General features: G+C 25.6%; 1 protein-coding gene and 1 pseudogene across 1 annotated transcript in view; both read left to right on the plus strand.

The window, feature by feature from the left end:
- LOC136978000 (potassium voltage-gated channel protein Shaker-like) overlaps window positions 1–15,592 on the plus strand; it is a 113,057-nt gene extending 97,465 nt beyond the window's left edge. Inside the window, exon 3 of the mRNA XM_067273630.1 lies at window positions 13,558–15,592. The gene's annotated coding sequence lies outside the window, so the exon portion shown is untranslated. The remainder of the gene's footprint in view (window positions 1–13,557) is intronic.
- Window positions 1–27,295, plus strand: part of LOC136977999 (potassium voltage-gated channel protein Shaker-like) — a 145,253-nt pseudogene that overhangs the window by 103,586 nt on the left and 14,372 nt on the right.

Here is a 27,295-nt window from a genome sequence, read left to right on the forward strand (position 1 = left end):
TAAAGTAAAAAAAAGAAAAAAACGAGATATGTCGTAAATAGATAAGATGAAAAATGTGTAGACACAAGATAAATTTCTGAAAAGATTTTCCTAAAATAGAAATGTTATTCTCAATTGATCTCAGATATCTGAAATTTTAATGGAAAAGAGCGAGAGTATTTTCGAAATAATTACTCGAGTCCTTCTTGTTTCTGCAGTTTTTCTTTTTACAATAGATACGTGGATTTGTCAAATCGCAAAAAAATCGCTTTTAGTAAAGGAATGTTGATTGCTCATCTTAAACAATAAAGCATCAAACAGCTCTTAAGAACTGAAAAAAGTAAATTTTCAGATAACTGGGATTTAATTTGAACGGCTCTTTATGATGCATTTCTTATCATGTTATTGATAACATATTTTATAAATGGAATGCTTATAACGATAAACTTCCAAAAGATTGGAGCATTGACAAGAACAGTTATGAATCAAAGATGTAAATGTTATTTTTCAAAATTATTTTCTTTGTGTCTTAAAATCAAAGTGGTGTCTCCCTTGTAAAACTTTGTAAACAAGCATTTCTATTACTGTTTACACTAAATTCATTTATAATTTGTTACTAGATTATAGCCTACAATGTAAAATTAAATTTCTGCTTTAATCCGAAAATTACCTCGACTTGCATTCGATCGATGTTTTTGAAACGAAATGAAGAAAAAAATTCTGAAAGTGAGTCGACTACTAATGACAATTACAGAAAGACCTGATCAATATCTTTCTGCAATCTTCTAATCCGCTCCATCTTGTAATAACGGAATTTGCTGAAAATGATCTGGTATTTCTTTGGAATTTGTTGGAAATGAAATCTGGTAATTTCTCGTTACTTATTTGTATAATATAAATATTTTAATAAAATTTACAATAAAAATTTTAAAATTTTAAGAAAAAATCTTTCATTATAGTTTTGACTTATAAAAAACCCACAAAGACAAATTTGTATAAAATAATCTGCTAATTTATTATTACATTTAAAAGCAGATACTTAAAAACGATGATAATATTGGATCCTGTTTTTTGTTTATAGGAACGTCTAAAAATTTTAGTGTTTAAAAAGTTTTCTTCAAAAGAATAGAAAATATTTCTCTAACTGAATTACAACTTTAGGAAGAGATAAAACTGTGTTGGTTCCCATGATATAAGCAGGGAAAAATATGTTTTGAATTATTTCCTTTCCTTTTATAAAGTTTAAAACATATATATGCTTTCAAAGAGTATCGCTAACACTAAATTTTTTATACGAGTTTATTAATTCAAAAACAGAAAAATCAGTCTATCATCATTTTAAATTACTTGTTATTGAATGTAAAAGTGAACCAAAAAAATTTATATTATAGTGTGTTTTAGCAATTACAATATTTCTGCAGTTTTATCAAATTGTTTACTAAAGAAAAATGATGAAAATATGCACCTAAGAGACGGGATATAAAATCATTTGTGCCAACATTATAAATACAATATATATTAAGTTTGTACTGTTTCTGTATACAAAATGCTAAAATTTCAAAATGTAGATCGCTTATATTAATGTGATACATTTTACTAAAGTATGATATTGCAAATTTTAAAAAAGTTACTAGCTGATTTTTTCGTTATTGAAAAAATTATATGATGGAAATATTAAAAATATTGGAGTAAACTAAATTTTTAAAATTATTTTTAAAATTTTATACGGAAATACGCTAATTGAAATTTGTACAGCCAATAATTTAAATATAATTTCATTATAATGTAAATTTTCCATCTAAATAACAATAAAATCATTCAAATATTCATATATTTCTTGCAATCAAATGTACTATTATTGAAAACTTTTCAATATCCAGCAACCAGTAGTGTACTATATAAACTAATTAAATAAATAAATATAGGCATATATATATACAGTATATACATCAGTCAATACGAGAATTTATACATATTTCAAATGTTATTTTGATTTCTCAATCATTATCATTTCATTTTCACTAGAAACATCTATAATAATTTTATAAGAAATATTCGTTAAATTATTTCCAGCATAGTAATTTTTAACTAAAAACTTCTGAAATAATTTTCACATATTTACAGATTATGAAACAAATATCAATTTTCTGTCAATATATGTAAAACACTCATTTATTATTTTTAAAAAAATACAGATTTGAAACACATATGAACGCTTTAGTTATATATAGATCAAACAAAAATCAATTTCTAATAAAAAGTTTTCTAAGAATGCACTTAAAAATTGCTAATTCTGTAATATCGAATAATTTAATTAGGAAAATCTGTAATTTTTTCAAGGAAAAATTTTCTAAATAAGAATTTTGGATTGCTAAATCATTAATATAAAAACAATCAAGGCAAAATTATCGGTTTCTTTAAGTTTTGTGATAACTGTCGTGAGAGCAATTGTAGAAATTTCTATATTCCTTGAAATTATATTACAGATAGATTAAAATATATAATATAATAAATTTAAAAAGCTGATATACTTATTTTTTCTATTAATTTTAACAATGTTAAATTAAAATTGCCTAAGATATCCGAATACTATTTACGTATCAAAAGTAAAGAATTTTCAATTATTTCATATATTATTTAATTAATTATTAATATTTAACTATAACTGAATAATATTTGGTGTAAAATTAGAAACAGAATGTTAAACTAAGAAAAGTCTGGAAAGTGAGATATATGTAATTACATCCAAAAGATCTTTCAAAAAGTTTTAGACCTGTTTGAATATTTCTTAAACACATTGAAAATGTGAATTAATTTAACTAGTCGTTTCACTTATAATTTTAGGTTTACCGAAATTTTTGAATTATTTATAATTTCGGAAACGTGATTTGAAAATGTACAAACCAAACGTACATTTAGATGTTAAAATTTTCAACTTTTTAAGCTGCGTAGTAGAACTTTTTTTTTTTTTTTAGAATAAATCGCAAATAAGTAACTGACAGAGTTACGACAGAAGACTGATTTACATGGAAATATCGATAATATTAGCAAATTGTTAAACTAGCAGGTTCCCGTCACAATCACTCCACTAATATAGCGGAACCGGGTTCGTCGCCATCGTCCGCCCATTCACGATTACTATCGTTCAGAATAAGAATCATTTTCATCTCAAACAACTATAAATACAAAATTACTTAGAAAAGCGTTTATTAAATATATAACTACTATCAAAATATATGTAGATTAAGACGAACTTTTAGATTAAATTGTGCTACAGGTAGTTAAAATTGTCGATTAAATCTTCGAAGCCGGAGAAAAATAATGGCGGCATTTCCTGTTTACTTGACTACTATGTTGAGCTTGTATGATTGGCAGAATATAGATCATAAAACGATTTTAATTGGCTATGTCTGACATTTTTCGATGCTTATTCCTTTGAGTATATAAATATAGATGCAGATGTTAGCATTATCGAAGATTAGAAAACAAAATATACTGTAATGCTATTTCGCATAATGCGTCAACAAGCTATTTCGTTTGAAACTATGACAAGCTTCTTAACATATCTGAGAGAGAGCAAGCAATTAATAGCAAAATGAAAAGTTTATAAACTCGTGAATAAATTTCCTAAAGTAATATTTAACATTCTATATGGTAAATAATAAACTTGAGTAGGGTTACGTTTTTTATACTAAAATCAAATTATAATGTAATTCTTACATGTGTAGAAACCCTTCGTTTGTTTTTTTCGTTATATGTCATATTGGGAACAATTCAAATTATAGTTAAGTATTTTCATTATATAAATTAAAAAGTTAAAAATTCTAATATTAAAACTTATTTTTACTTACTTTTATCATCATATTTTATATCTAAAGTTTCCAATGGTAAATAGCGTATAAAAGAAGTTTATAAGCTTAATATTATATTTGAAAACGATTGATTAAATTATGCTACAATTCAACTCTTCAAAACATCGAAGCGGTTTCAATTCATAACATTAACTACTAGGAACATATAAAATCATTGACAAAGGCAAATATAATAAACTTCTTACTATAGATAATAGAGTATTTAACTTTTTATTACTAGTCAGTAATTTTAGATTAATTGGAAAGCTGTCAATCACATGAAATTTTAATTTGTTTTCAATTTGATCATTATGTTCAACGGCATAACAAAGGGGATTCAGAATGTTCATTATTACATACATACTATAAATCTATTATAAGTTAAATAATAAAGTAATAATAATATTATATAATATTTCTTATAATAATAATTTATTAGATTTCTCTCTGGTAAATATAAATCAGCTCTTAATCAGAAAACTAACTAGTAATCATTTCAATGTTATGAATTAATTATAAATATCTAAATTTAGAAAGGCTATTAATTACGAAATGTATCTTATCTGAATAACTTGTCCTTTTTCCTTCCTTTTTTTATGGATTAAAATATCCGTTGTTAAGACTAGGATTTTCCTTTAAGATGTCTTACAGAAGTCTTAAAAGAAAATAAACTTATGAATAACTTACAGAATGTTTATTTGTATAATTCCCAAACGTTTACGTTCCATTAAATCCTCATTTCCCTAATTTATCTATATTTATTATGGATTTGATTCATATAAAGAAAATTGCAATACAAGATACTGTATATGTATAATTAAATAGCATTTCTGAAACATCTGAAAGCTTAAAATGTAGTGCATTGTATATATGAAAAACAATAATGTCAGTAAACATAAAAATCTAATACTTTTGGTGTTTAAGTAACCTAATTAAATCATTAAAAGACTCCCGAGGAGGTGAATAAATACATCAAATAAAAATATAATATTTTAGCAAAAATTAATAAAATTTATAAATTCCTCAAAATTAATTAAATCATTCATAATTTATAACTTTTGATTTAACATAGCCGTTTATTTTTTAAACATATTTTTGAAATAAAATAGTAAGTCTATATTAAATACGGGAAATTATAGAAGCAAGTATTAATTTACTAAAATGTTGGCATGAAAATTAATTGTATTTTGGCTTATTTAGAAAGTAGCAAGAAACTATTCCAGTAATGCTCTCAGCAAAGAATCTGTCATACTATACAAAGAGTAATTATCACAATGATAGTCTGTTTTCAGCATTGCCAATGTAGCATGTCTGTGTCTGGATGTAAAATAACACCAAATTCACATATCAATGTAGACATCATGATACTTAACAAATTGATTCCCAGTTTCAAATTTTTTTTCTCGTTAATGACTTATTTAATTTAAAAACACATATCTCATGTTGCAATCCATAAAAATAATTTAAAATGTATAACACTTTTGCCAAATAGCCTAGTATATTTTGATGGCGGATAGCCCAAGCGGTTAAGGCGTGCTGATGCCCTATCCAATGTTAAGCGTATTAAGCCAGAGTGGTGTTAAACCTCTGGGAAATCCAGAATCGAATCTAAGCGGATTCAGGAATTTTTCATGGGCAGTCAGTCCTGAAAATGTCAAGTCCTGCCCTTACCACCCAGTCCCCTCCATTGCGAGTCTGGTAAAACTCACAATGGATATGGAAAAGAGACCCTCTTAATGCCTAAGAGCAAAAAGTTAAAAATTGAAAAATGTAAAGAAATGGGAAATTTCTCTATTATTTATAGCTGAAAACTCAGTGAAGTTAACAATAGAGAGGTTTCGGCCGAAGTGAACTTCGAACGTCTTAGAAGCCTATGTTTGACAATGACGTTTGGAACATCGAGCATGACGAGTAGAAGTTCTGCTTAAACGTCTGCATTTTTCTGTGTTTTGGGTTAAAATTGGGACATTGCTTGGAGTTCAGACGTCAGACGTATACTTCTGCTTGCCTATAAGTTTGAAGTTTCGACTTGGACCCCAATCTCTCTAATAAATAAAAAATTTCCAGCAACGAGTTGCATAAATTTCCTGGCAAAAAATATTTAAAATTGTGGTGGTGTCATCTATTATTCTATTTTATTTAAAACTTTTTTATATTATTATTATAAAATAGCAAGAAACTTAATTTTGAGGATAGAGATGAGTTTTATAAAACTTGCAAATGACTACTAACGAGTAAAATCTATATTAAGTCCGATCCCCTCTATCTCACCACCCATTAGACCTTTAACCATTAAAATTTAATAGCATCAATCCCCCTAACACACAAACCTCCCTGAAAAATTTCAGAAATTTTCGACAAAAGACACAGAAATTATTAAGCTTCAAAATGGGTGAACAAAATCATATCCCCCACACATATTCTAACATCTGTACATACAGAAGAAACCCCATATTTTTGCATTTCTCAATATTTCAAGGTCGAAACATTTGAAGGTTTTTACATTTTTGGACATTTCACCCTGATCCAAAAATGTAAAAATCTTGGGGGCATCTTTTCACCGATCACCACACTTTCCCTCTGTTATATATAATGGCCTGGAAAGCAATATAAATAAATTGGAAATTTCACTATTATATACGGTTAAAAACTCAGTGAAGTTCTCAATGGCAAATTATCAATTTTGGACGTTGCTGAATCACACTGAAAAGGTTGAAGGCACTTTGTCGCAAATATCGGCAATACATATAATAGTAGAAAAATTGTCATTCTTTTTGCTAAAAAAATGAAGTAATCTAATCAATTAATTAAAAAAATCAATAAAAATATTTGAATATAATATATAAAGCATCCAAGACAGTTAGCAGGCAGTGAAACAAAATATTTCTATAATAACAAATATAAGATGCAACAATAAATATTATTCTTAAAAAATATTACAATAATTCATGAATATTTTAATGATAAAGCTGATAAAATAGATGACGTCATCTTTTACTACATTGGGCAAAGCCTGCTTTAAAGATAAAAATAAAAAGTAAAAGACTTTTTCAGAAAATGACTTTTATCTTAAGATCAGCTTCTTTAAATAAAATATTAAAGACTGGATGTTGGAAATCTCTAAAAAACAAAATTAGAAATAAAACTATAAAAAACTAATGCCGAATATAGTTTAGATCATTTATTATTGTGTCCGTAATAAAAATGAAGTTTTGGTCCTAAAAATTATAAAGTTTCATATTATTCTTTAAAAATATCACAATAATTCATAAAAATTTTAATGATAAAGCTGATAAAAATTCGAATTAAAAATGCAACAGACTCAATTAATAATAAATTTGATATCTTTTAGAAGAAATCTCTTATAATGGATTATATGAAGAAATTCTAAAAATTCTAGTATCAACTGCAAAAGATGCATTTGAAAACGCATTTAGTTTTTAGATAACATTAGAATCAATTAATATTCAATGGGTCAATCTAATATAAACCTGATCAACGAAAGAAAAGAACTGGATGTTTCTGAACTTTCGAAGTTGAAATCTTATAAAATAAAAGTGTAATTCTAGATAAAACGTTAAAAATTTTGAAAAAACAAAACAAATAATTTTCTCCCTTTCATCTCCAAAAATATTAATAATGTTGATAATAACAACAAAAAAAAACAAAAGATTATTTTAAAAATTAACCTAATGGATGAAAACTTCAAAACAACAGAGACATAGGTTGCAATAGATAAAATGCTACAATATTGCAACATAATTTAAAAGTATAATTTAAAGACTTATTAACAGATTTAAAATAATAAGGAAAATTCTAACTTTAATATTTATCAATAGGCCTAAACGGATGTTGGAAATCTCTTGAATATAATATATTAGAATCGATATTTCGAGATTATGAATGAAAGAAATACTGACTCTAAACAAACTGAAGAATGGACACAACTAGTCCTGTAGTAACTTTTGCCTGAAGCGAAATTTTAAGATATCTCTAAAAATAAAATATAATATAAACAGACATTAAAAATTTAAATATATATATTTTTATCTTTATTTTTCTATATTTCAATATCCTAGTTATGAAAAATGTTTACAATATTAACATTTTATAGTATTTTCCGTTTTATTGATATTAAACTGCAAACGTTTTCACTAAACTAAAGCTCACCTATAAAATAAAACAGCAATTCCTTATCTTCTTAAATATATATACACTAGTGTAAAAATCCGAACAAAGTGATTGGCAGATGACCGTACGAGTAAACGCAAACTACTACTGTATAAATTCGGATTTGAATCCAGTCCTAATTCTCATAATTTATTATGACTAGTCTGAATTCGAATAGAAAGTAGGGCGTCGTCCTCCATTCTTTACCTATTCTTGCCGGCCGTGTTATGGATCTAGTCCAACTCATATAGAACGAAATAGTACCAACTAACTAGCTTTTGAAGTGTTGATGCTTTGCGTTGACAGATCATCAACGAAATAAATTGATTCAATCAATCATATTGGAAGCTTTCAAGACGTCCTTTTATTTCATTTTTTATATTAATTTTCTTTATTACTAGAAAAAAATGCTTATGTTTGCTTGAATTATATCCAAACAATGAAGAAAAATTATATAATGGTATAATAAAATTATATCCAGACATTATATGAAGAATTATATGAAGAATTCGAATTTATGCGACTTCAATGACTTCCTTTGTTACATTGACCGAATATACAATACAGTAAATATCATTGAATAATAATGATAAAACTTTTTGAAGTATAAGATCCTGGATATCACTGCCTCCTTTTAGTTTTTTGGTGTCCCAGGCTGTTTGCTGCTATTATATTGACTCGACTCAGATAATTGAATAAAGGCTGATATAAAACTCTTGTGTAAAAAGTGGATCAGTAGATTATACAAACATCTATGATAAAATCTGGAAATTGGTTCGTTGTCGTATGATTGGTTAAACTATAATCTTATTCATTTCATATGTAAATAATGCAATAATTGTCGCAGCATTAATTATAGCGAAATTAATTTTCTTGCCAATGAAATCATAACGAGTAAAATATGTAAAAAAATGTAAATATTCATGACAGGTCAAACTGCACAATAAAAAGCTGGTTTTAAGCGAAAAATGTATTAAAAACCACATTTTAGATATTAGAAAAATAATAAAAAGTTGGAGGAAACAGAATATTCAATTTGTCTTTCTATAGTTGCTTTTTAATAATTTGAAAACATTAGATGGAATATATTTTAGAATATTCCGATAAGCAGGTATTCTCAATAATTCTGTTATGCTAATCAAGGGACTGTATCGCAACATTTCTACAATAAAAATATAAAGAAGAAATGTATCATAGTTTTTCAAAATTAAACAAATAAATTAGACTCGTTTGAATGTTTTACTCGATTCCAATTTAATACAGAATATATATTAAAACAGTGTACAGTGTTTACTGACCAAATTTTGTATTACGTGTTGAACAATATTAAATTTCAGCTACTGATATGCAAAGAACTTGGAAGAATTAGCAATTATAAGCAGAAATCAAGAAAAAAAACAAGTTGATTGGTTTATTAATCAGTAAATTAGAGAATCTAAATTAATGACGATTGCTAAGCATTTCAATCTCGAATAAACTAAACTTCAAATGTAATTGTGGTAGTTTTTTGGATATTCAATCTTATTTGAATTTTTAGTAACAATGACAATTGAAAAACGATAAAAATAACAAAATGAAAAAAACTAAAAAATTAGTTCTAATAATCTATATATGACCCGGAAAAAATTATTATGAAGATTTTACTAAAGGAACTAAAGATAATGAAACAAAAACGGTATTTTCAATTGTATAAGTTTTAAAAAACTTGTAAAATAACAAAAACAGATTAAACTTGTTTGGTATACAGTGTTAAAGTTGGAGAAGAGTATATAACATTCCTTAAACAAAAAAAAAAAAAATGTACAAATATAGCCATTATAAAAGGTATGAGAACAATTAATCAGATTTCAAATCAAGCATATATAAATATTTTATAAAATATTGGGAATATAATAAGTATTTATGAAATTGATAAATAAAAGTAAGGTAGAAAGTGTCAGAAAAAGAAAACCTATAGAATGTTACATAAAAATTAACTGGCATTTGAAGAAGCTTCTAGATATGCTGAGTTTAAAAGAAAACGAAATTAAATCATTAAAAAATGTCAATTTTCACGAATCTTCAGGCACAGAAAAACAATGAATCAATTAAATGATATTTTAAAGCAAAATCTAAAAATTAATTATTAATGATTTCAGTTTGTATTTCTTACTATTTCAACTATTAGAATTTAGTTATAGGTAAGCTTTCCATAGTTAATCAACTTAAATTTCAAACTATTGGAATTATTTTTAATAAAAATGAACAGTTACGTATTAGAAAATAGTACTTGTCACAACTAATTACTAGAGTACAGTTCAGCGGCGTACCCAGGATCTGAACTAAAGGGGGGCAACTCATATTAGTTTCGAGGAAGTGGGGAGGGATACAACAGATGGCTCTACTCTAGTCACAATATTCATTATTCAAACTGATACTAAATTGATACATCTGTGCTGTGTGTCAATTACTACACTTTAATTTTTCTTCTAGAGAGCGGCAGCTGCCCTTGGTACAGTAATTAAGTTAACATTTGAAAAAGATATAACTCGGGAACTAATCATCGTATGGCATCATATTTTGAACGGAGACTTCTGTGGTGGTAGAATTTTATTTGAAACTAAAAAGCGCTAGTTACAAAAATATTCGATAGGGTGGTAAATAACACTACACAACCATGGTGGATAATTCAAAATGTCTGAAGTCAGGATACATACGGTATACTACTTTTTTCTAGGCAACAGTTGTTGTATCAAAGAAACTTTTCATAAACAATCACATTTTCGTGTTACTAACAATGGCTGCCTGCATATTGAGCATGTTGTTGCATAGCTACAGTTATCCTCCGTCCACGCGTACTTTCTTCGTTTCTGTTTGTTTATATTGTCATATTTCAAACGAAAAATCATTTTATACTTTTTAAAATACATATTTTATTTCAATTTTACAAATTATAGTTTCTTGTTTTTGCATCTTAAATATTGCTTTTTTAATTCGATTAAATTTAATTTTAAAAAAACCCAATTGTTTTGTTATTTAACACAAAAATAAGAAACAAAATTGAATTCGGGTATTTAATTTTATATATATATTTAAAAGAAAAATAATATATATATATATATATATGAAAATGATTTCTCGTTTGAAATAATATAAACAAACAGAAACGAACAAAGTACGCATGGACTGAGGATAACTGTAACAAAGTTCTATTATTTTTTAAATCAATAACGTCTTTTAGGGCTTACCATACGTGTTCACCGATTTTCAGATTTTAGTTTTTATTTAACATTCAAATACAATACTTAACTCATGTACTTAACTTACGAGTATGTAAAATATTATATTTTACTTATGTCATCATGCCCTCATTAGTTTACATTTTTTAGGCAGTTTTATTACACATTATAATAATAAATTCATGCATTTTAAAATTTCCGGACATATTTAAAATAATCATATTAGACATAAAATAATAAAATAAAATAATAATATTAATTTTTACGCTTGTTTGCCTAATTCAGTTGCATAATAAAACTTGAAGTATTTCAACATATAGTTAACAATTATTCGATACTCTGACAGCCGAGAGTATAAAGCCACTGAATATTGGTAGTTGGTAATGGATTTGTGCCTGGCCAGCAGTGTCTTAATAACTAAATAGGAGCCAGTTTCTCACAGAAAGTCCTCCCAAGAGTCATTCCCTCTTGGCAGATCAGTCGAGTGGTTGGTTGTTTTATTCCAGCAATCCCATATTCCGACGTTAATTTTATGTCAAAAGAGCATTTAAAGATGATACATTAATATATATACATTTATATTCATTTAAGATACATTCTCGATCAATAAGAAAAAACGTAAGCCACTAAATCATGTCAAAATAATATCATTTACAAAGTGATATTTGTAAATACGGATATTAGTGTTTCTAGTAGTTAACAACGAGGAAGCACCTTTTAGATTTTTATATAACTTTTAGTAACTATTTATTGATAAATAAAATAATTTCATCTTACCTTCAAATATTTTAAATTTAGAAATATCATAATATATAAACATTATTTAGTGTAATTGTTTCATTATCTTGATCGATGTGCCTTTATTATAAGTGTAATTATTATAGTAAGTCATCTTTCTTTATGAAGATTATTGTCGCACTGTTTAGATATCATTTATTAATTCATTAGTATTATAATTGTTTATTTATTTTAGTCATTTAATATCATATTTATTTATTGTAATTACTTATAAATACTGTAGCATATATATTTTTAACCTTGAAATCGCTATAACGATTGTATGCTTAAAGATTTAAGAGCAAATTTCTTTGAAATTTTTAATTCTATTGTTGCACGGAAAAGAGAACGAGATCAATAACTTAAATTAGTAAAATAGGGGAAAAACCTCTCTCCACAACTATATTATGAAGATTTTCTATATTTTTGTCATAAATAAAATTCTATTAGCCGCTAAATGCATAAGGCATTACAAATTACTTTAATCAAGTCTTTATTGCGAAATTTTGAATAACATTTTTATTGTTTTGCGATATACAGATTTGCATGTGATGATACGAATAGCTAAATAAAACGGCGAATAACTTGCAAAGTGACTATGCTTATTAACTTCTAAAACAATTTTCAAAACCAATAGTTCATACGGATGATCTACATCATTCTTTCTCAACTTTTTTCTCATTGCGGACCAGTAAAACTATGGATAATGTTACGAGGACAGTAATTATATGCGACAATTAATTATGCTTATTTATTACTCTTTTATATGCTTATCTAAAGTTACTGTACATAGAAAGTATGTACAGAAACTCTAGATTACTATTTACATGTCACCCGTAATCAAATGCGTCAGCATTAATACGGCCAAATATTTTTTTGCGGACCCATGAAATTCTTTCCGGACGGACACTAGTCCATAGATCGGCGGTTGAGAAACACTGATCTACATGGATCTTCTATAGTGATTTCTGCGCTATAAGCTAAATTGTATCAAATTTCAATGTGTTACATATTCGAGAGTGAAATTTCTTTATGATAAGATTATTTAATGTTATTTTTGCCCTGAATAGTTGTAGTGAGGAAAAAGTAGGTTTTCTAACCAGCAAAATTTTGCCATAGTATCGTGTTACCTTTGTATTATTTCTAAATACGAATCCTAAATTTATAACTTTCAAATTATAGGTATTTTCAAAAAATTTGATAAACCAAAAATATCTGGTCATCTTGCAAAAATGAAACAAAAGCCTAGCAAATATAATAAACTTAAATCACAATATTTACCTATAATAGATAACACGTACAGTATATACTAAGATATATAGTACGATATAAATGTTCTTGTTAATATGTTTAAAATTACTATTTCAATTTGTCTATAATATTTTTAGATATTAAATAATTTTAAATGTAAATCGTGTTTTTAGATTCATATGATTTTAATTTATATAAATTTAATTTTAGTGTTTAAACTGTATTTAAAATGTTGTTAAAATATTGCGTGTTATTTAAAAATTAAATTATTATTTTTTTAATGAAATTAGAACTTTAACAAATTTTTCCAGATATCAGTTGAAACCATATTGGTTTCGATTCAATTACTTGATATATGGGGCGGGTATTAAAACACAGTTTCTCTATTTTCTACTCACCTATCATCTCTACTTATTCATATTTTTCATGAGCAAATTTCACAAATATAGTGAATTTATTTGAAGTCTCGTATTAAGCATAAAAAGCAAATATGCTAATAAATGGGCATTTCAAAAACTAATAATAATAAATAAATAAATTAAGTTGGCTTCAAAACTTATGAATCCGAGAGTTTATGAAACTCTTATTACAAAATCCAACTTTAAATCTTTCCACGTAGCTTTTGTGCACAAATGTTATCATATTAAATTAATCGAAATTTTTGATTTACTTTTTAAGAAGCATTATGCATACTTCTAATATGCCTATTCTAGTAACTTTGTAAAGTGTAGTAATCTCTACGGAATGAACAAATTAAAGAAAATTAGAATTATTAATGTGAATTTCCGCCACAAATTTAGACTTTTTCAGCCAAATTGTCCCTATTTGATGTATATATAGTTTATCTTCTAAATCCTTTACTCATCCAAACATTAATAACAACCTTTTATAATAAGGGAGGGATAAATTATAGTTTGAAACCATAATTAATTTAAAATTATATGGAATATTATTCCTATGAAACCTGTACAAAAATCGAAACCGCCATTTGTTTGCTCCTAAGTTATGAAATTTGCTATGTAAACATAGCGATTTCTAATTAAGTGCTCTTATTGAAATCTATGTTATTAAGCAGGAAAATAGAAGGCAATGAAGAAGTATTGATGAAGAATGTACTGTACATGTAACGTTGAAAAATGAACAAGGTGTCCAGGGAATAAGATTGGCGAGCTTATTAATGATGACTTCAATGTGTTCTTATTAATTGTGCATATCATGGTCTTCAGTTGATGTAGTGCTGTCTGTTTCTCGCCATTCTGATCTATAAAATTAAACTGTTTTCATAGTGGAAAATTTAAAAACGCCTAAAATTTTCCCTTATATAAATAAAATACTCATATTTTGCGACCAAAATATCTGAAGTGCAATTAAATTGCTATATGGTTATGATATGCTTGATTTTTCATTGTAATATAACTATTGCTATAGAATACACAAAATGGAGGTTTCATCAAGAAATTTAGTATGTAATCATATATTAGTGTTTAGCAGTTATGAAAAAGGAAGTAGTTTAAAAACAGAACAATAGTATAATCAGCAGCTTCTCATTAAATAGATAGAAAGATAGATAAGAAATTTATATTCTAGAGTCTAACATAATATAATGATACTTTTTAATCAATTGCTTGACAAACTAATATACTATATTTTATATTTTTAAGTTTGTCTAAAGATAAGTACTTTCATAAAAGATCTGTTAGCAGCAATTTTCCCATCAACGTAACGTTCTTTCAGCCTTATAATCAATTTATATGCTTTTTATCCGGCACGCAAAACACGACCATCTGTCCATCCAGCATTAAATAAAAATTTAAATTATAAAATTCGGTGAATAAATTATGCACAATTGGCTATGACTGTACTTGAATGCAAACACTTAAAAAAAATATATATATATATATATATATATATATATATATGATCAATTCATTACATAATCATTATTTGACAATTTTCAGTATTTAGCATACTTTCATTTTTGAAAACTTATTTAAACAGATAAGAAATTAATAAAAGCAATTGTTAAAACTTTTTTCATTAATACATTTTTGATATTTGATTTTTATACGTTAACATTTTCAATATATATAAATATATCATTAATGTTTTCAGCATAATTAAAAACCTGAAGCGTGCTTATATATCTGTATGATTGTCAGGTTAAACGTAAAACTCGTTTAGAAAGTTATTTTCTATTTGTGTAAAATGTAATATAAATGCAAAATAATATGTAATGATTTTGATCTCATTATTCTTAAACTATAAATACTCCAAACTCATTAGCTATAAAATCATTAAAGGCTATATTAAACATAATTTCTTATAACTGATACTTCTCAACTTATAAAAACCAATTTAAAAAACAATATGGTATTAGATTTATAAATCATATAAGTTTCAAAACGTAAATTTTGGTGTTGTAAATATTTTTTAAAAAGGATATTATAATTTAAATTAAATGACTATTATTATGCTAATATTTTAACTTATTAGTTTTAAATTATAATTTGAAACGTCAAATATTTCTATCTGTTAATATTTTTTTCTATTTAGAAATTTGGAGAATTCTTTCCAACATATCATTTCATAAAGCGAAAATAAATCAAATCATTTATAATTCTTTTTTAATAATTTAGAGCAAAATTTCAAAAGATAGAATGCGTATTAAATCAAACAAGATATAATTCTTACCGTAAAAATGTTTTAAACAAACATAACTATATCAGTGATGTTTAATTTAATTATGTTTCAAAAGGTTTGAGTTATCTAAATTCGTGACTTTTGAATATAATTTTTCTGTAAATACTAGAATAATTTATTTTGCATCTTTCGATACTTCATGTGGTATATATAAATAAAAATATTTTGCTAATACTGTATTACTACAATTATCTTAGTAAAGATAAAATATATAATTTAATTTTTTTTAACATTGAAAATAGGTTTTGTTCTTCAAATTGGATATAATTGCGATAGAAAGATATATCATATATATTGTTAAAAAATAAACTTTAAATAATTTCGAAATAAATTTAAAAACTCTTTTACGAAGCTTGAAAACAACAAAAATATAAAATTCTGAAATTTGCATGATCTTTAGATTTATGAATGATGGAATAAAACAAAGCTAAAAATATATTTATAAAATATTTTAGTTTCCGTCCAATCATATTTAAATACCTCATAAATAGAATAATCAGCAATTATCAGTTAGATAAACTGTAATAGACACTATTAAATAAAAGACAATATCTGTTAAAATTAAAAAGATCAAAAACTTTATATTCTATTTTGTTTTCCTATCTTTCTTTATATGATATTCAATAATTTACAGTAATATTATATATATTTTTTATTGTTACTGCAGAAAAATCATATTAGTCAAATTCCTTAAAACATACAATTTTATATTTAAAAAATATATAAAAGCATAATAAATGAATGCAAGATAATTAATCTACCGTGTGAAAATTGAGCATAAATTGTCAAAAGATGCAATTATAAATTTGAACTTTTAATGAAATGAAAATACATATTTTAAAAAAAAATTCAAAACTGATTAAATAACTAATATAGTGCTACAGAACTGGGCTTTCATTTTATAAATTCTCAAACATTTTAAACTTTAACATTTTACTTATGATATTTAGAATAAATATTACAGCAAACCGTCTACGTAAATGCTAAATTGTTCGTTATTAAAGCATATCATTTTTTGGAGAAAAAAATATATATATTAGTTTAAAAAATCTTTACTAAACTAAATCACTTGAAGCAAATTTTATAAGAAAACTTTATAAAACTTTCTTCATCTCAAAATTAAACAACCATTTGATTTAGTTTCTGGAAAAATATAAAGTATTAGTTTGATACTTTAGATTTCATCTATGAACTAAATCATTGAAGAAAAACTTTAATGAAAATTTTTCTCAATACAAGAATATTACAAAATTCTGAAATCGTCGATATTTTTTCCAGCAAATGTTTAAATTACAATCTATGAAATATTTTCCAATGATAAATCTAATATTCTGTATTTCAGTAAGTGTTTGCACAAATTGACTCTATTAAGACAATCTTGAATAAATTCTTTAATGTTCAGATTGTCTGAAAACAGTTAGTATATGCCACAAATTTCAAATAATTCTATATAGAAAATAATAATAACTTAGAAAGAGTAAGTTTAATAATTTAGAGTAATCAGTGTGTTTTATGACATCCTGGTAACCAAGATTGATAAATTATCAAGGTTCCAAATACGGATCTCAAATTATGATTCCAGAATTTTGTTATTTACTGTATACCATATAAAGAAATTATTAATTATTAGGAGTTGGCATTATTATTAAATAATTAATTTATACTAAAAAATACTAAAGTTGAATTAGTAAATTCTTACCATGTGTAAGAATCTATTCCCAAAATTCACACATTAATATATTACTCATTAATTAAGAAATAAGTAAAATAAATGAACATACATATATCGATTAATATAATAATTTATAAAATTAATAATTATTACTATCATTAGAACAAAAAATTTAGATTAGTATTAGGTTAATTTCCTGTCAAATATGCAAAGTAAAAACTTTCAAAATATAATTTATTAAATAAAAATTCGATCATATTGCCTTTGTGTTTGAATGTTTATTTAAAGACGTTTCAGAAAAAATTATTTCCAAACTCTAAAAATTTCAAAGAGAGTATTTCAGAGGTCCCGATTTGTGACATGTTAATAAGATTTAAAAGAACTGCCAAAATGATGTAAATTATAATAGCACAAATCAAAATTTTATACGTAAAAAATAAAATTCCAGAACACAGAATTGAAAAACAGTTTAAAAAATGATGATATTGATCAATTCATAAATCATTTGCTTTACAAAAGATAAGACATTAAATTTTTCAAAATATATCATTCATATCCAACATTATGTTTTATGACGAATATATATAGCCAATTCTGTATTGCTTATTGACCGAAATTCCATATGACAGAGGTCTACTCTCAACTAATTGTTGCTTTTTTATTCTTCCATTTAAATATTCTGCTGTTGCCTTATGTATGTAAGACCAAGAACCATGCAATAATAATATAAAACAAATGGTGGTTCCCATAATGCTGCAGCCGTCCGTGCTAATTATCATAATTTGCAAACTATTTTACATTATCCTTCCTGCTAACATTTTTAGTCTTATAATCTATTTGTTATGCAAAATGTGATACTCAAAGCAAACATATCGGGGAACTAGTCAATTTTTTATGTGATTTATTCCCACGGGATGTTCCCTTCATTGCACTGTGTAGTATTATAATCCAAGACTGTAGATAACGCGCTGAAAAAATAAAAGCTACAGTTCATTTTACCAAGAATAGTGTCTGAATTACTTTCAAGAATATACACAGAAATTACAATATACTTACTGATTTTAAATTAACTGTTTTAGAAAAATTTTAAATATGTGACATTTATTCGGATAATTTCAGCTTTATAATAATCAAATTAGATTTTTTTAAATGTTTCAGGACAATATAAAAAATAATATTAGAAAAAATTTAAATAATTTTTTTAAAATCTGTGCTTAGCACACCTCAGTTTTAATAACTTGTTATATAATTCAACATATATAAAAAGTTTATGTATCCATAAAAATTTGAAGAATTCTAATAGAGGAGATTACAACTATTTCACAATCTCTGAGAACAAGCAAAGAAAATTAGGTGAGGAAAGTTTTTCTAATTTTGGAAAAAAATTTTATAAATTGTTTTTGATTTATAAGTTGTATTGATTTATCATTTTTTAAAAATGATAATTCAATATTTACAATGACGATGATGTTAGTTCATTTATACAATTTTTATTAATAAAAAAATTACTTTTTTATTATTAATATTGCTAATATTTATTATTATAAAATACACCAGATGATCGTAATTAAAGTACTCCTGTTCAACGCTTTCTAGTGAGATATTTAGCAGTCCAAATCAACCAAATCTGATATGGTAACATTTCGAGACAGACAGAAGGTACCAGTATTTCCATAAAAAATAGTACTAAGATTCACAATATGAAATTTTGGTGCTGCAAGCAACGAACATTTAATTTCTAAAAGAAACTCATAAGATACAAAGACCTTGAGTTGCAGGGAATGATGCTCAATATGTCTTCATTCTGAAGATAAAAAATGTACAGGTGATGAACAGTTAGTTGTTCAACGACCGACCGTAATTGATTCTTTGTAATGTTTCTCACGTTTTTCAAGGCTACCAAAAATTGCAGCATGCCCTTGATAAACCCCACAGTGTCCCCACAATAATAAATCACACGGATTTTACGATCCAAAACATCAAAAATGATATAGTGGTAAGTTTTGGTACTAATACTTTTTAACTAAAATGTCTTCCGCATTTACAGGAATGCCTCTATACGAGATTTGGTTGCATTTAAGCTACTAAATATATCTCTAGACAGCGTCGAATAGGGATGCTTTTAATTACGATCACCCAGTAACTTAATATTATACGTAAATAATTTAAATAAATAAATTTTTAAAATATTTGATTTATTAATTGACTTAAATTTTTAACTTTATTAAACACGTTTTTAATTGTAGAGAGTTAATTACATTATTATTACTTTGATAATTATTCTATATTTTAAGTTACTTTATAAAACATTATACATTTTAAATCTGTTTCATTTCAAATCATTGTGTTTTTTATAAATGTCTGAAATCGTTGTATATAATAATAATAATTAATAATTTCAAATATTTTATAACAATTTTGAATAATTAATTATATCTCAAAAACAAAATAAAATATAAGCAATCCAATAAAAAAAACCCAAATAGTTTTAAAAATCTGTACAAACTATATAAATAATTTAGTAAAAATCCAAATAGGAAGATATATATAAACGGAACGTATATGATTTAGATTTTTAATTTTTATATAATACGTATTATATAAGCTTTAACTTATACACAAGCTGCTATTACTATTATTTAGTTATTATATGTTTTGACTTATAAGTAAAAAGGAAAATTCAAGAAAATATGAGCATTTAAAAATCATTAAATGGACCATATGAAATATTTTTAAATTTTAATTACAATAAAATTCATAATGCAAAACCTAAAATTAAATTGAATTCAGTAATTTTGCTAAAAAGAACTACACATCCCATAAAATAAAGTATGATAAAATGTTTGGATATATATATTGATCTGTGTAAATATAGTTTTTCCTGTAAATGTGTATGTTATAAATAGTCTCATTCAAATAAATATTAAATATGATTTGGAAATGCTGCTCAAACAGGAAAACAGAATCAAATACTGCTTATCGTAAGTTCAATTTTTATTGGTTTTGTTGTCGACAAAATTCTGCAATAAATCGTCTTCAGTTACATTATTTTCATTAAGGTTTTTCCTTGTAACTTTGTTTAATCCTTTCTTATACTTTTTCATCCCATTGCGTTCCGTACTTTTATGTTGATATCGCGTTGATTATAGTTAATATATACCCGTTAAATTTGAATTTTATCCTCTATTTTAAACTATTAAAATGTTAATGATTGCATGATTCGCAATTTAATTTGACATTGAGATAAACATTATTGTATTTAGTACTAAAGTACTGTATAGATATCCTGAATTTTGATTTTAACTTTGAAGTAACGTATTTAATTTGAAAGAATGAAAAGTTGTTGACTGAATTTTCAATTACGCAAGATCATTAAAATATTATTATTCGCTATAGTTTTCAGCAATGTGTAATGATGTCTTCAACATAGTGAACAATTAAACGATTTTCTTTCATCGTTTACATTAGTTGTCGGAAACATACAAAACGAACAAATCGATACACAAATATAAACTGATTTTGTAAGCATCATGGAAACCATTTATAAAAACAAAAACAAAAAAAAACAAACAGTTCGTATTCCGGTTTATCAACATCTAAAAATGCTAATTTTTAAATGTTGATAAACCGGATTACGAATTTTTTTGTCTTTAATCGTAACTAATGATCTTACCATATGAAGTGTTTTCTGCAGTCCAAAAGACCTTAACATATTGTTTAGCATCAAACAGTTGAAAACACCGAAAACATACTCACAAACTTTTAAGTAAAGCATTTATATTTACTTCAAATAACTTTTCCTCCTGTAATTACAACAAGCAAAGAATATATAGCATTTACAGCACGATGTTTTCTTTGCAAACTAATAAATGTTCATATCGAAAAATAGTTCATAGCTCGAAACATAGTAAATTATATACAACTTTTTCATGAATAATATTGAATAAATATTTTAATTTGTGATTAAGTTATTTTCAAATCTTTACCGCTGATATTTCCATAACAGATCTCCAGGAACTTTGCGATAAACTCGTGAATACAGGCTATAACGAAACTTCGTGTCAATATTTTAGCGATAGATTCTAAGGTCAAAAATGGGCAAAAAATCCTCTAGAAACATTTAAAAAACATATTAGCTGGGACATAAACATACTTTAAAAAATTTCACAAAGAATTCTTCTTTGGACATAACTATATAAGTGTACGCCTTTAGCATATAACAATTTCACTGGCGGAGATGACCTTTCTTTTGAGGCTACTGTTCCCAGCTTCAATGTGTAAAACGTTAAAAAAATTCTAGGATTCTCAAACACAAGACTGTGTTACTATTAAAACACTTGGCGTTTATTCATCTAATAAAATTGTCTCTGGCGGCGGCTTGTACACTTTAAAAATATAATAAAAAATATAATTTTTTTATTTTTTAAATGTATTATATTTTTTAAAGTGTACAAGTCGCCGCCAGAGAGAATTTTTTTAACGTTTTACACATTGAAGCTGGGAATAGTAGCCTCAAAAGAAAGGTCATCTCCGCCAGTGAAATTGTTATATGCTAAAGGCATACGAAGGGCACAGTTATGTCAAAAGAAGAATTCTTTGTGAAATTTTTAAAGTCCTCTATAAAAGTTTTTAAAAATTCTCTTCATTTTAGACATCCAGCCTGCCAAAAAATGAATTGTGCGTCAGCAACCGCAGAGGATATTTTTGAACGGTATTTGTAAATTATTCTTTAATTTTGTTTGAAAAACACCGAAATGTTATATAAAGTAAATTTACATTGACAAACTTATTACATTTCTTACGTTAAAGTGAATGGATACTGAAAAATCGCGGATAAGGGTTTGTTGACATTTATCACAGTAAGACTTATTTAGACAATGTTTACTTACTTCAACCCATTGACAGCATAAAAAAAAATTCAAAATTACTTTAAAAAGTTCAAAACTCAAGTGTCAGTACTTTGGCAGAATACTCGAAAAATACCTTTTTGGCAGGTCAGATCTCGAAAACAAAGTGGATTTTGAAAAACGCTCATCAAGATTTAAAGTCTTTTCTGATCCTAGAATCTATCGCTAAAATATTGCCATGGAATTTCGTTATACCGTGTATATACCAAAGAAATTTTATGAAAGAAAATCTCTAAAGTACTATTAAGTACTATTAAGTACTATAAAGTATTGGAATAATATTAGCCAGTTACAATAATTTTATTTTAACATTCTTTTATTGGTGTATTTCCATAGAAACTTTGGTTTCCTTCAAATATACTTTGAGTATGTAGAATAGGAATACAGGAATAAATACACTGATTTGGTTATTAGCTGAATCAACTTCAAAACATGTTTTTGACTACTGTTTTTATAGAATATTAAATATTTTGTTAACGTTATAAAACTTTTATAAGGAAACATTACTGTATAATCTAGTTTTCATAAAATACATATTAACTTTTTCTTATTAAAACGAAAATAAATATTCGTTTTCCATCATTTATTCAATTTCGCAAGACAGATTAAATAAATAACTGAAAATTTTATGTCTAAAATAAAAATTTGATAAACGTGTATCTCATTCTATCATAGTTAATGATAGAACTATTTGCATAGCCTATATAAAGGAGCTAAAAGATTACACTCCCCTAGAAAATATAAATAAATTAAATTTAAATTATTTTTATCAAGTTTAATTTAAATATAATATTGATCCAATTTATTTACTTTTAAAAGTATTTTTGTTCTAAAAATGTGTTAAATTATTTCTTATATTTTATTAAGTTTATTTATTAAACCTACTAAACTTAATTCTCGGCTATGTCACTGGACAGGACGTAGTTTTTGTATCACAGACCGTAATAACCTGAGATTATAGTAGAAACCTATCAGTTGTGCTTCTATCGTATGTATTTCTAAGATAATTTTCGTTATACATGTTCAAATTATTTATTTGTAATAAAACAAATTATAAGCAATTTGATGATTTGTTCAAGTATTATATTTTTACATAAACTGCTTTAAAAGAAATAACTATGTTTCAGAATTTGACTAGAATAAAAAAATTTTTATATCGAATTATAGACGCTACAGATTAAAGCGTATTTTCGATGTGTTCTCCTTGTTTCTATAGGACATCTATTCAACTAATAATTCTATTCAAGATTATTGATATAAGTATCTCAAAATTAAAACTTTAATACATAGAATGCTAAGAACTTTGAATATTACATAATGTACTATTTCATTAAACCACTCCTAAACTTTTTCCAGCAAAATTATTTATCACTCGAGCGTTTTCGGCTGTCTAAGCCGAAAAGTTCGAGTGATAAATAATTTTGTATAAATTAAATAACAGAATTTTGAAAACTCACGAACTAGTTTACAAGTTCTTAAAAACCTTATTTATGTCAAAATTTAAATTGTATATTCAAATGTTAATATTTAACTTTATATACAGTAGAGCGTCGATAAGTGGAACGTCGGTAAGTGGAATGGCCGGAAAGTGAAACGATTTTCAGTCGGACTGTGTCGTGCTGAATCGAATGTTTTTGATACTAAATTTACTTCTAAAGTATAATTTTCATGTTTTTTATATTCTTTAATATATTTATTTTGTTTGTACAAAATGCAGAAATAATTTTTAACGATACGATAGCCTCGATGATTATTATAAAAATTTTCGTTAGGCTTAAAATCGACGAAAATTCAACACGAAGCGACACGCAACGGAGAAAAATTCAACAGGAAGCGATACACAACGGAGAAAAATTTGAACATCGGACAGGTTAATGTATTTTTTCGTACAAAGTCGGAAACTGGAACAAATCATTAACTGGAAGGACCCCAGTCCCCAATTGGTTCCACTTATCGACGCTCTACTGTAATTCTAGTTTAAATAACATGGATATACAGCTATATTAGTCTATAAGAATTTATCAATTGAGGTTTATATATTATATTGTTCTTATTTGTATTTAATGCATTATTTAACTGTTTATTTATTAAATTCGGTACAGATCCTTGATTTTAGTATAGATATAGATATGAGATATAAATCCTAGAACTACTGCTAATTTGATTTTTTAAAGTTTTTTTATTTTTAATTATGTTTTATCTAAGATGGACTCTACTTCAATACAGATCTTATAATCACACATTCTTAATTAGAGAATATTATATAATTATATTGCATACAAAATAATACTAGAATATGTCAGATTTTATATATTTAAAAATTCTTTATTAATTATACTTTTAGTAAATATAAATTTAAATGAAATACAGGATACAACAGTATCATTTAAAGCCTTTTGCTAAATTGTTGAAACTTGAAGAATTTGTGGTATAATAATATTTAATGATTGTATTACTCTCAAAAAAATTTTTTATCTTAAATAAACGCACCATGCATTGCTAAATATGAATACCGATAGGTTTGGAAAGTTATTGCATCAAAAAGAAAGTCTCTCAAAATTAGTAAGTAGCAATACTGAGCACATAAATGAGGAGGGAAGTGATTTGTTTCATTTTTCCATTCTCTTTCTCATTAAAACAGATATTTTGTTTGATCAGCTTAAAAGAAAAAAAAATAACATAAAAGAAGATTAATTTTCAAATTCAAAAAAACATTTTAAATATTTCTTTTAAACCTAACAACAAAGTAATGATGCTTTTCTAAAAATTTACATGTTTTTAATAAAGCAAATTTTTCCGTTTACTCATAAATAAAGTGAAAATGTACTATTTGAAAAATTTTAATTAATTTTTCATGGATAAAATGAATTTTATTTAATGAAAACATAATATCGAATCGAATAAAATATTATATGCTACATTAAAATATCGAATTTTGATATTGTGAGGATTAGATTTTTAAAGTTAATAACCGTTATTATAGAATAAGTAAACAGATTAAAGTTATGATATTGAATATTAATATAATACACAAACAAATACTGTATAAATAAAACAATAATATACATAGGCTATACAAAATGAAATATAAATATAACTCTTTTCTTTTCTTTCGAAGACACAATGTAGTGACGTAAACTTAAACACTGGGCGAATTTTTCATCCTTTTTATTCGGTTGGAACGCTTTTTTATTACATAACGCGTTTCGGGCCGATGCCCCTCTTCAGCCAACTAAACATTAAAAAGTGAGAGATGACTATATACAAATATTTAAAATAAATATCGTGACAGTTTACATAATTAGTTTTTTAGAGGTTGTTACCTTCTAAATCCTGGTAAGAGCTTGTATACCGTTAAAAGCTGGTCCGTACCTCATTCGGTAGTTTAGACGGATGTAATAGTCCAAGGGTACGAATCTTGATAAAAATTCCATAAAAAAGGAAGGTTTAGTATCAGTCTGTAGAAGTATACGGGGTTATTCTTTCACAAATCATATTCGGATTTCACGAATATGATTTGTGAAAGAATAACCCCGTATACTTCTACAGACTGATACTAAACCTTCCTTTTTTATGGAATTTTTATCAAGATTCGTACCCTTGGACTATTACATCCGTCTAAACTACCGAATGAGGTACGGACCAGCTTTTAACGGTATACAAGCTCTTACCAGGATTTAGAAGGTAACAACCTCTAAAAAACTAATTATGTAAACTGTCACGATATTTATTTTAAATATTTGTATATAGTCATCTCTCACTTTTTAATGTTTAGTTGGCTGAAGAGGGGCATCGGCCCGAAACGCGTTATGTAATAAAAAAGCGTTCCAACCGAATAAAAAGGATGAAAAATTCGCCCAGTGTTTAAGTTTACGTCACTACATTGTGTCTTCGAAAGAAAAGAAAAGAAACGAAAATACAAAACACGGTTTCCTCAAGATAGAATAAATATAACTTTCAAATAAATTTATATCATTTTGGCTTCAATTTATATTTTCTTAATTTTAATTTATTTTCGAGTTATCTTCTTACTGTTAAATGAGAAAGGCTAATTATTTATTATAAGGATAGACAGTTGTTCTTTGTAATAAATAAACAAAAGAAATATTTAAAAATAATTAATATCTCTATAAATCAATCAAATACAAAGCAAAAAACAGATATTTTAGTTATTTTTAGATCAATACATTTCAGACCAACAAATTATTTATTTTCAAATAAGCGATAGCAAAGTCAACATTTGATATTTATTGCTTTTAAATAGAAAGTATTATTAATAGGTGATGAAAGCAACTGTTTAAAACAGTAGTAAGATAAAGTAATAATAATATACAAATACATGCAAATTTCAGTCTTGAAAAAATTACCCTAAAATAACAGATAAGTAAACAAATGATCAAAACATTATTTTAAAAAATTACCCAATTTCTATAATATTGAATAAACTCTTAAATTATTAGTTGTGCTTATGCTAATAAACCAATAAAATTATTCCTAAACTTACTAAAATAATTTTTATTAATTTATTTCTAATATTTAATCATTGGTGAATTATCTTATAGACAAACTAGGTACTTGCTTGAGGCTTCACAGTTTAAGAAGCTCCAAATAGAAATAATTGTGAATTATTTTTTTTTTTACAGATATATTCAGGAAACCCCAGAATTAGTTGGGGTCTCCTTAGGGTGTCCAACTGTTAATTTGTCACTACATTTAATCTGATATATATCTATTAAATAGTTTTAAAAAATGTTTATTCAAAGATAAACA

This window comes from Centruroides vittatus, unplaced genomic scaffold (assembly GCF_030686945.1).
Source record: "Centruroides vittatus isolate TY-2023 unplaced genomic scaffold, ASM3068694v2 contig_484, whole genome shotgun sequence".
Classification (NCBI taxonomy): Eukaryota; Metazoa; Arthropoda; class Arachnida; order Scorpiones; family Buthidae; genus Centruroides; species Centruroides vittatus.